This window comes from Jaculus jaculus, chromosome 10 (genome assembly GCF_020740685.1).
Source record: "Jaculus jaculus isolate mJacJac1 chromosome 10, mJacJac1.mat.Y.cur, whole genome shotgun sequence".
Taxonomy (NCBI): domain Eukaryota; kingdom Metazoa; phylum Chordata; class Mammalia; order Rodentia; family Dipodidae; genus Jaculus; species Jaculus jaculus.
The window spans coordinates 1719795-1727081 of record NC_059111.1 but is presented as its reverse complement, the minus strand read 5'-3'; the positions used below and the strand labels follow the sequence as shown (position 1 = coordinate 1727081).

The following is a 7287-nucleotide window of genomic DNA, read 5'->3' as shown; positions in this document are numbered from 1 at the left end:
TGCTCTGTGTATTTTTTGCATGTGTGTGAGGATACATGTGGATGCATGTTCATATGTGCCTGGGTGCATGGGTGTGTGCACACGCTTGTGCATTTGGATACCAGAGGGTGACATCAGGTGTCTTGCTCAATTGCTCTCTACCTTACTTGTTGACACAGGGTCTCTCACGGAACACAGAGCTCACCTATTTAGCTAAACTAGCCAGCCAATTTGCTTTAGTCAGAGACAGGGAAACATCTTTGACTCACAAGCCCTAAGATTACAGGCACATGCCACCACCCTCAGCATTTACATAGGTGCTAGGATAGGAGTCCTAACTCAGGTCTTCACACTTGTACAGCAAGCACTTCACTGACTGAGCCATCTCCCCAGCCCCAAGATGCCTAATTCTCAGTGTTCCACTTTTGTACCAGCTAAGACAAAGCTCTCAGTTCTCCAAATCTCCTTCACCTGTCGACACCATGTAAGTCTATGTTTTAAAGAGTACAGGCCCAACACTCTTTTTGTTTTATTGAGGAGCTCCAGAACTCTAACCAGTGGTTCAATAAATTGTATTACATCCCCCTCACACTGAATGCTCTACACGCTTTGGCTTTCCATGTGTAATTGCGAACTGTTATTAGCCCTGAGCTGTGTCCGTTGCTGGCCACACTTGCTGAGCGGTCAATTTTTTCCCCTGCCATTTCCTTTGCTCACACCATGCTGACCACGTTGGCCAGAGGCGGCCCGAGGTTTATAGTGCAGCATTGATTTTTCTTTTCTCTCAATACTGACAGAATCATAGATCCAAGGCAAATAAAGAAATGCATTCTGGGGTGATGAAATGTCTTTCATTCAGGCTGGATTGAATGAAAGCCCATCACAGAAATGTAGGGCTCTGAAATGTTAGGGAAGCTCTTGCCTCAAATTGTGGAAAAAAATAAATTTTATGTTTTCTCCATTTCTATTTGGATTTGTAAATCACTGGGGACATTGAAAGTCCAGCCAATGACCAAACATTAATGAACATGGTAACAGCTACTGTTTGTTTATGGTGTCCCCATTGTCCAAGTTTGGTCAAGTTTTACTTGAAATTTGATTTTGAAGGGTATTTATTAGCTTAAGTAATACTCAGAGTCTCCCATAGAACTATCTTACAGTGAAAACACTTTGCTAAGAAATTCAAGATAGAAATTCACACAGAATTATGTTCAGGCTCATTGCCTATTGCCAAGGAGTATCCATGGCTGGCTATCATAAACTGAGGAAGTCTTCAATCAAACAAATGACTCTAGATGACATTTGGTGAAGTGTAAATATGACCTTCACTAATTAATTTGTGATATTCATACCTTGTTTATAGAAATTAATCCAAGTTAGATCTTTTGCACACACACAAGCTTGCACATTCACAGAGACAGCAGGATACTCAATGGAGAGGTTTCTGAAAGTCAGGAGACCTTGCTCTTCCATTAACAATAAACCATCTGACATGAGTAAATTCTATTCCTCTCTTACACTTTCTTTCCTCATCTGTAAAATGTAAAAACGGTGACATTGTTTGTGGGTACTTCTGACAGTTCAGTGGGATGAAATGACACTGGGACATAGAATTCAGTAGGAAGAAAAATGATGGCATGCCAGGTATGAACAGATACCAAGTCCACTGAGCACACAGTAGTGAGTGGAGCTTCTCCCCACCATCCTGAAGGCTGTGTCTTGGTGGACACTGTGCACATAGCAGGTACTCAAAATAGCTGAGAGACTCTGGTTATCCTTTATTGTAGTGACATATTGTAGAAATGAACTTGGGCTTTTTCCAGACCTCTGACTCTTTAATCTATGATCAGAAAGATAACTGTGTGTATCATTGTTTATATGTGTAAGTGAGTAAATGCATAATTACATGCAAGAATGTTTTGTCCTCTGGGCTGGAGAGATGGCTTAGCAGTTAAGCGCTTGCCTGTGAAGCCTAAGGACCCCAGTTCGAGGCTCGGTTCCCCAGGTCCCACGTTAGCCAGATGCACAAGGGGGCGCACGCGTCTGGAGTTCGTTTGCAGTGGCTGGAAGCCCTGGCGCGCCCATTCTCTCTCTCTCCCTCTATCTGTCTTTCTCTCTGTGTCTGTCGCTCTCAAATAAATAAATAAAAAATTTAAAAAAAAAAAAAGAATGTTTTGTCCTCAAGCAGATCTATCAAATGGCTCATTTCATCCTTAGTGTCTCTCATGGAAAACAAGTTCAGTGAATCTTGGTCAACCAACCACTTGGTGCCCCAATCCACTGGGAACTGTTTCCAGACATTCTATAAGCAAAGTGTAAAGTTACTGATCTTCCTTGTAAATGACAAGGCTAAGAGCTGTCCTTTGGGTTAAAGTGCTCAAATGTGTATACTGTAGAATTGGAAATTCAAAGGCTTTACTGGGAAACTTCTACAGTTCTCTGCGCTTTGGAAACATGAGTGAGAAAGCCATGGGCCAAGGGACCCTCTGTAAGTCACAGTGCCTGGTGTCTCTCTGCACTAACTGTGGCTGGAGGAGAAAGCAAGGCCTCTCATCTTTTCTCCTGTGTCTTTGCTCCAAACATCCCCTGGGGAAAGATGATGCTTATGTCAGTTAATCCTGAAAGAATGTCTTTCCATGTTTATTTATACTTAGGTTGGCTCTGAAGGACCCTTCTCACCTTTCTGCATTTGGGCAGTCACAACTCTCCCTTTAGAACATCCATTTGACTTTGTACACATGACATGATTCTAATGACTGAGCCAGAATTATAAGCCTAACTAGCAATATTTAGAAAATGCTAATGTGTGTAAAATGCATTGTTGCTGGTTTTCAGAAAAGGATCTATCTGATTTATGAAAGCCATTACTCACACAGGCAAATGTGTCAGTTTAGCATGATTCTTAATCCCAAGCTCTGCTATTCTTAGGTAGTTGATGTAATGTAGTTTGCATAACCATTTGGACTATGGTCTGTCCTACATTCAACAAGCACATCATAAGCACACATATCTGTCAGGTCACAACAGCCAACCTGGTGCAGTGGGGAAAAAAAATTTTTAAAAAAATGCTCAAGATTCTGCCAGTAGGGTTGTGATAAAGAACATGCCCAGGATGTGTGACCTCTAGGGTCATTTCATGTGGAGGGGAGATGTGGGCCTGATAATGCTTCTAAGGCATTTCTTAAGCAAACTTCTTGAATTTTGAAGGAAGACAAGTCAAAGAGGCAAAATTAATTGAGCAAATGAGGTAGCAAAGAGAAAGAGAAAGAGAAAGGGGGCAGGAGTAAAAGAAGTGTTTCCCCAGTTTCGACAGGAGCATTGTCTTGTGTGCACATCCTAAATCACCTAGGAGCCAGTCAGAGAGACATGCAAGATGTGACAGTTCTGGGAGGGAATCAGGCCCAAGAGGAGAGGATGAAGGAAAAGGCCACAAGGCCACATCAGACATGGTGGAAGCCTGTAAGCATTGCTCTTCAACACCCACACACCCCTCCTAAATAGATCAGAGTATCAGGGCTTCAGATCACAAAAGTCACACACACACACACACACACACACACACAGCCTCACCCAGCAGGCTCTTGGGATTCAGGCAATGACCTCGCAGGCATCTGAAAGGCAAGACCCATCAGTGACTCTCAGGATGAACAAGGCTGTCTCCACACAACTTGGTGGCGGGGAGCATGGCAAGAATGGGCTGGAAGAAGGGAAGGGCGGTAAAGTCGGCTAGACAGAGTCCACATCAGCCTGAGGCCAGTAGGAGGAAGGAAGTTCACCCGAAGACCCACCCAGAGGTTCCCGGGAGGCAGGCTGACAGTACCTGGTCATCATTCACGGTAATTCAAATCAATTCTGATTTGTGGGAACATCAGCTGTTGGAAGAGATAGGTGACTTCGCCAATCTATTCCTCCTTATCTTCCTCATGGGCTAAATTAGTAAATTTAACAATGATGACAAGACAAAAAAAAAAAAAAAAACTTCAGGGGATTTGGTGAGGAAAAATGTTTGGAAGGAATCCCATGAATGAAGAATGGTTGTTGAGGGGCCGGTGGGCTGGTGGCTGAGTGTCCCGTTGCTGGCGCCAGAGCAGCGGCAGCCACAGGTGCTGACCGTGCACCAAGTGGAGCCAGTGGCAGCCCTCTTTAGAGCCTGGAAAACATGACAAATCTTGGGGCTGTTTGAGACGTTGATTTAAGTGATGGAGTTCACAAGATTGAATTTGATCATGGTACCACATCAGGCAAACGAGCAGTATACGTAGACAGGGAGAAAGAGATAAGAAAAGAATGGATGTTTAAATTAGTGGGCAAAGAAACCTGGCTTTGGAGTTGCAAAGATAAAAGCAACCCTAAATATAGATGCTGTAAATGGCTTTGCTTCTGAATATACTCTGGAAGTCAATGGAAAAGCCTCAAGAAGCATATGGAGAGCAGATCAAAAACTACCGGTACATGGATATCGCACCGGATGGTGAGGACTGTGGAGTTCTGTTGGGGTCAGTTTGTAGATGATGGGACGGAAACACACCTACCTCAGTGTTGGGGACCATGACTGTTACTTAAAGGCTGCTGAAACTAAAAGAAGGAATTATTCATACTCTCATTGTGGATAATAAAGTAATCCCAAAGATTACCAAATAACATCCAGTTGATAAATTTTAAACAGAAGAAGTAAAGGTCTTTTTAATTACTTTGGTAATTAATGTGTTTGTTATGTACATATTACTATATTTAATTTGCATTTTTTAAATTTCCTTTTTGTTCTTATTGTCACTTGAAACTAATATTCCAACAGAAAAGAAAAGCATGTGGGATCATGAAAACTACAATTTTTAAAATGATGTATAATGCTTTAAATTCAAATAGAAAAAAAAAATACAGACCAAAATCACTGTCTCCAAACAGTACCCTTTAACTGTACTAAACACTAAAATAAAATTGGTGCTGCTGGGAAAAAAAAGAATATTTCATGAGCCAGGCCTGGTTAGGTACACCTTTAATCCCAGCACTTGGGAGGCAGAGGTAGGAGGATTGCTATGAATTCAAGGCCACACTGAGACTACATAATGAATTCCACATCAGCCTGAACTAGAGGGAAACCCTATCCTCAGAAAAAAAGAAAGAAAGAAAGAAAGAAAGAAAGAAAGAAAGAAAGAAAGAAAGAAAGAAAGAAAAAGGTTCTTGAAATGTTCAATTTGCATGTGTATATATGGCCACAAAGATAGGACATTTTCTTTTTTTTTTTTTTCCAGGAAACTTTCAAGTCATCTAAAGGGTAAGTTATACCAGGTATATTAGGTACCAGAAACCAAAACACTGCATTAAAAAAATGATGGGTCATTATGAAAATAATCACTACAACTTAAGTACTTTGGAGCAAGGTGAATATGAATTTTAATTGTACAATGTTATTCTTGGGTTGATTCTTTCTGGAAACCTTCAGAAGTAAAATCTCACAGTTGTCACCAAACATCTAACCAGCTTTGGGTAGTTGTCTGTGAATCTTAACAGGTGTGATTGTCTCCTTAGGAATGAAAGAAAAGACAAAAGCCTTCCTCTAAGCTGGAGAATCACACACACCAGTGAAACCAAGGATGGAGGGATAGATCAGCACATGCCTCTCACACCCTCAGCGTGGGACAGTAGCTAACACATCAAGGGCCACTGACAAAAACCTGCTGAGTTATAAATGGTGAGTGAGTAAGTGAACGAACAAACAAATGAATGAATGAATGAAAAGCAAAGGCCTTGTTTCTGACACTCACTACACATACACACTGCACACACATATCCACTCAAAATTACATTAGTATCATGTATGTGATTTCAATGGTCACTTGACAAATACACGATCTCCGTGGCTGCTACTAATACAAATTTTATCTAACAGTTTTGTAGTTGAAAATTTCAACACAGGTCCAGTTGAGTGAGTTTGCATCAAGATGCCTACAGGGTTCAGTTCCTTTCTGGGAACCCTAGTGGAGAATTTATTTCTGAATCTGATGTAGCTTCTAGGCCTGCCTAATCCTCTTCCTCCAGCTCCAGAAGCAGTGGTTCTCTCTCTCTCTCTCCCTCTCTCTCTCTCTCTCTCTCTCTCTCTCTCTCTCTCTCTCTCCTCTTCTCTCCTCTCCTTCTCTCTCATTCCACAGTCACATCTGTTCCTACCTCAGTTAAGGATTTCTCTGACCATTCTCCCATGGCCTCATCTCTTTCTACCTCTGTGAAGAAATTCACTTTTAATTCACTGTGTTGAAACTGATCCCACCTAGATATCTTTTCAAAGGTAACCTCACACTTTAGGGTCTTTAAGAAAACATCTCCAGGGCTGAGGGGAGGGTTCAGGTGTAACGCTTGCAGCACAAGCACCTGAATCCCACCCCAGTGCCCATGTAAAACACAGGCATGGCCACACATACTGGGGAATCTCTGGGGGCTCACTGGTGAGCCAGTCTGACTGAAAAGACAGCTCTTGGTTCAGTGAAAGACTCCACATCAAGAAAACAACACAGAAGAATGGTAGAGGAAGACCCCCCACCCAAGGTCCTCCTCTGCCTTCCACATGTGCGTACATGCAGTGTGCATCTGCACACACATATGCATACACTATCTGTACATACACCACACATTATCCACACACAAAGATAATGAATGAATGAATGAATGAATGAATAAAATAAGTGGTAGGTGGTCTGGTGTGATCTTTTGCTGTGTCATGGTCCTCATGCAGCTGCCAGTATGTCTACCTCACCTATGGTGTCCTTTATGAACTTACTATAAAGCAACAATTAGGATTCTTGAAGACCTAAGTTAAGGCAAGAAAATTTCTGTTGTATTTGCATAGCTCACAGCCACTCATTCACTCTAAAGGAAAGGTTGGCTATAGAATTTGCTAGAATCCAGCCTCCTGTTCCATTAGCAATTCTCTGCTATAGAGATAAACTGGCTGGGACAAAATTGCACAAAGACTGTAAGAGATGGGAAGATTTACATCTGCGACCTTCTTAGGTAATTTAGTCAGGTGGAAGGCAGATTGATAAATCGCAGCGCTCTGGGCTCACTGAGGGCAGCAAGGTGCCCCACAAAGGAAGAGAGTTGGTCCTCAATGTGCTAGTGGCTTCACCCCAACTTCTTAGAACTGTATTCTCCTAGGAAAGCTCAGTTACCAACCTAAGCACCCTACAAACGAGGGGATAGTGCCTTGCGGGACCTCAGTGAGAAGACACAGGACAAGCATTTATGTGGTACACATGCTGTCCTTGGTAACTCCAGGTTCCTTTTCTACCCTCACTGGCTTATCCCAACAAGCTA

At 42.3% G+C, this 7287-nt stretch overlaps 1 pseudogene; it reads left to right on the top strand.

Annotated features, from left to right (window-relative positions):
* The first annotated feature begins 4111 nt into the window (after nt 1–4111).
* LOC101615947 lies at nt 4112–4620 on the top strand (annotated as a pseudogene).
* Nucleotides 4621–7287: the final 2667 nt, after the last annotated feature.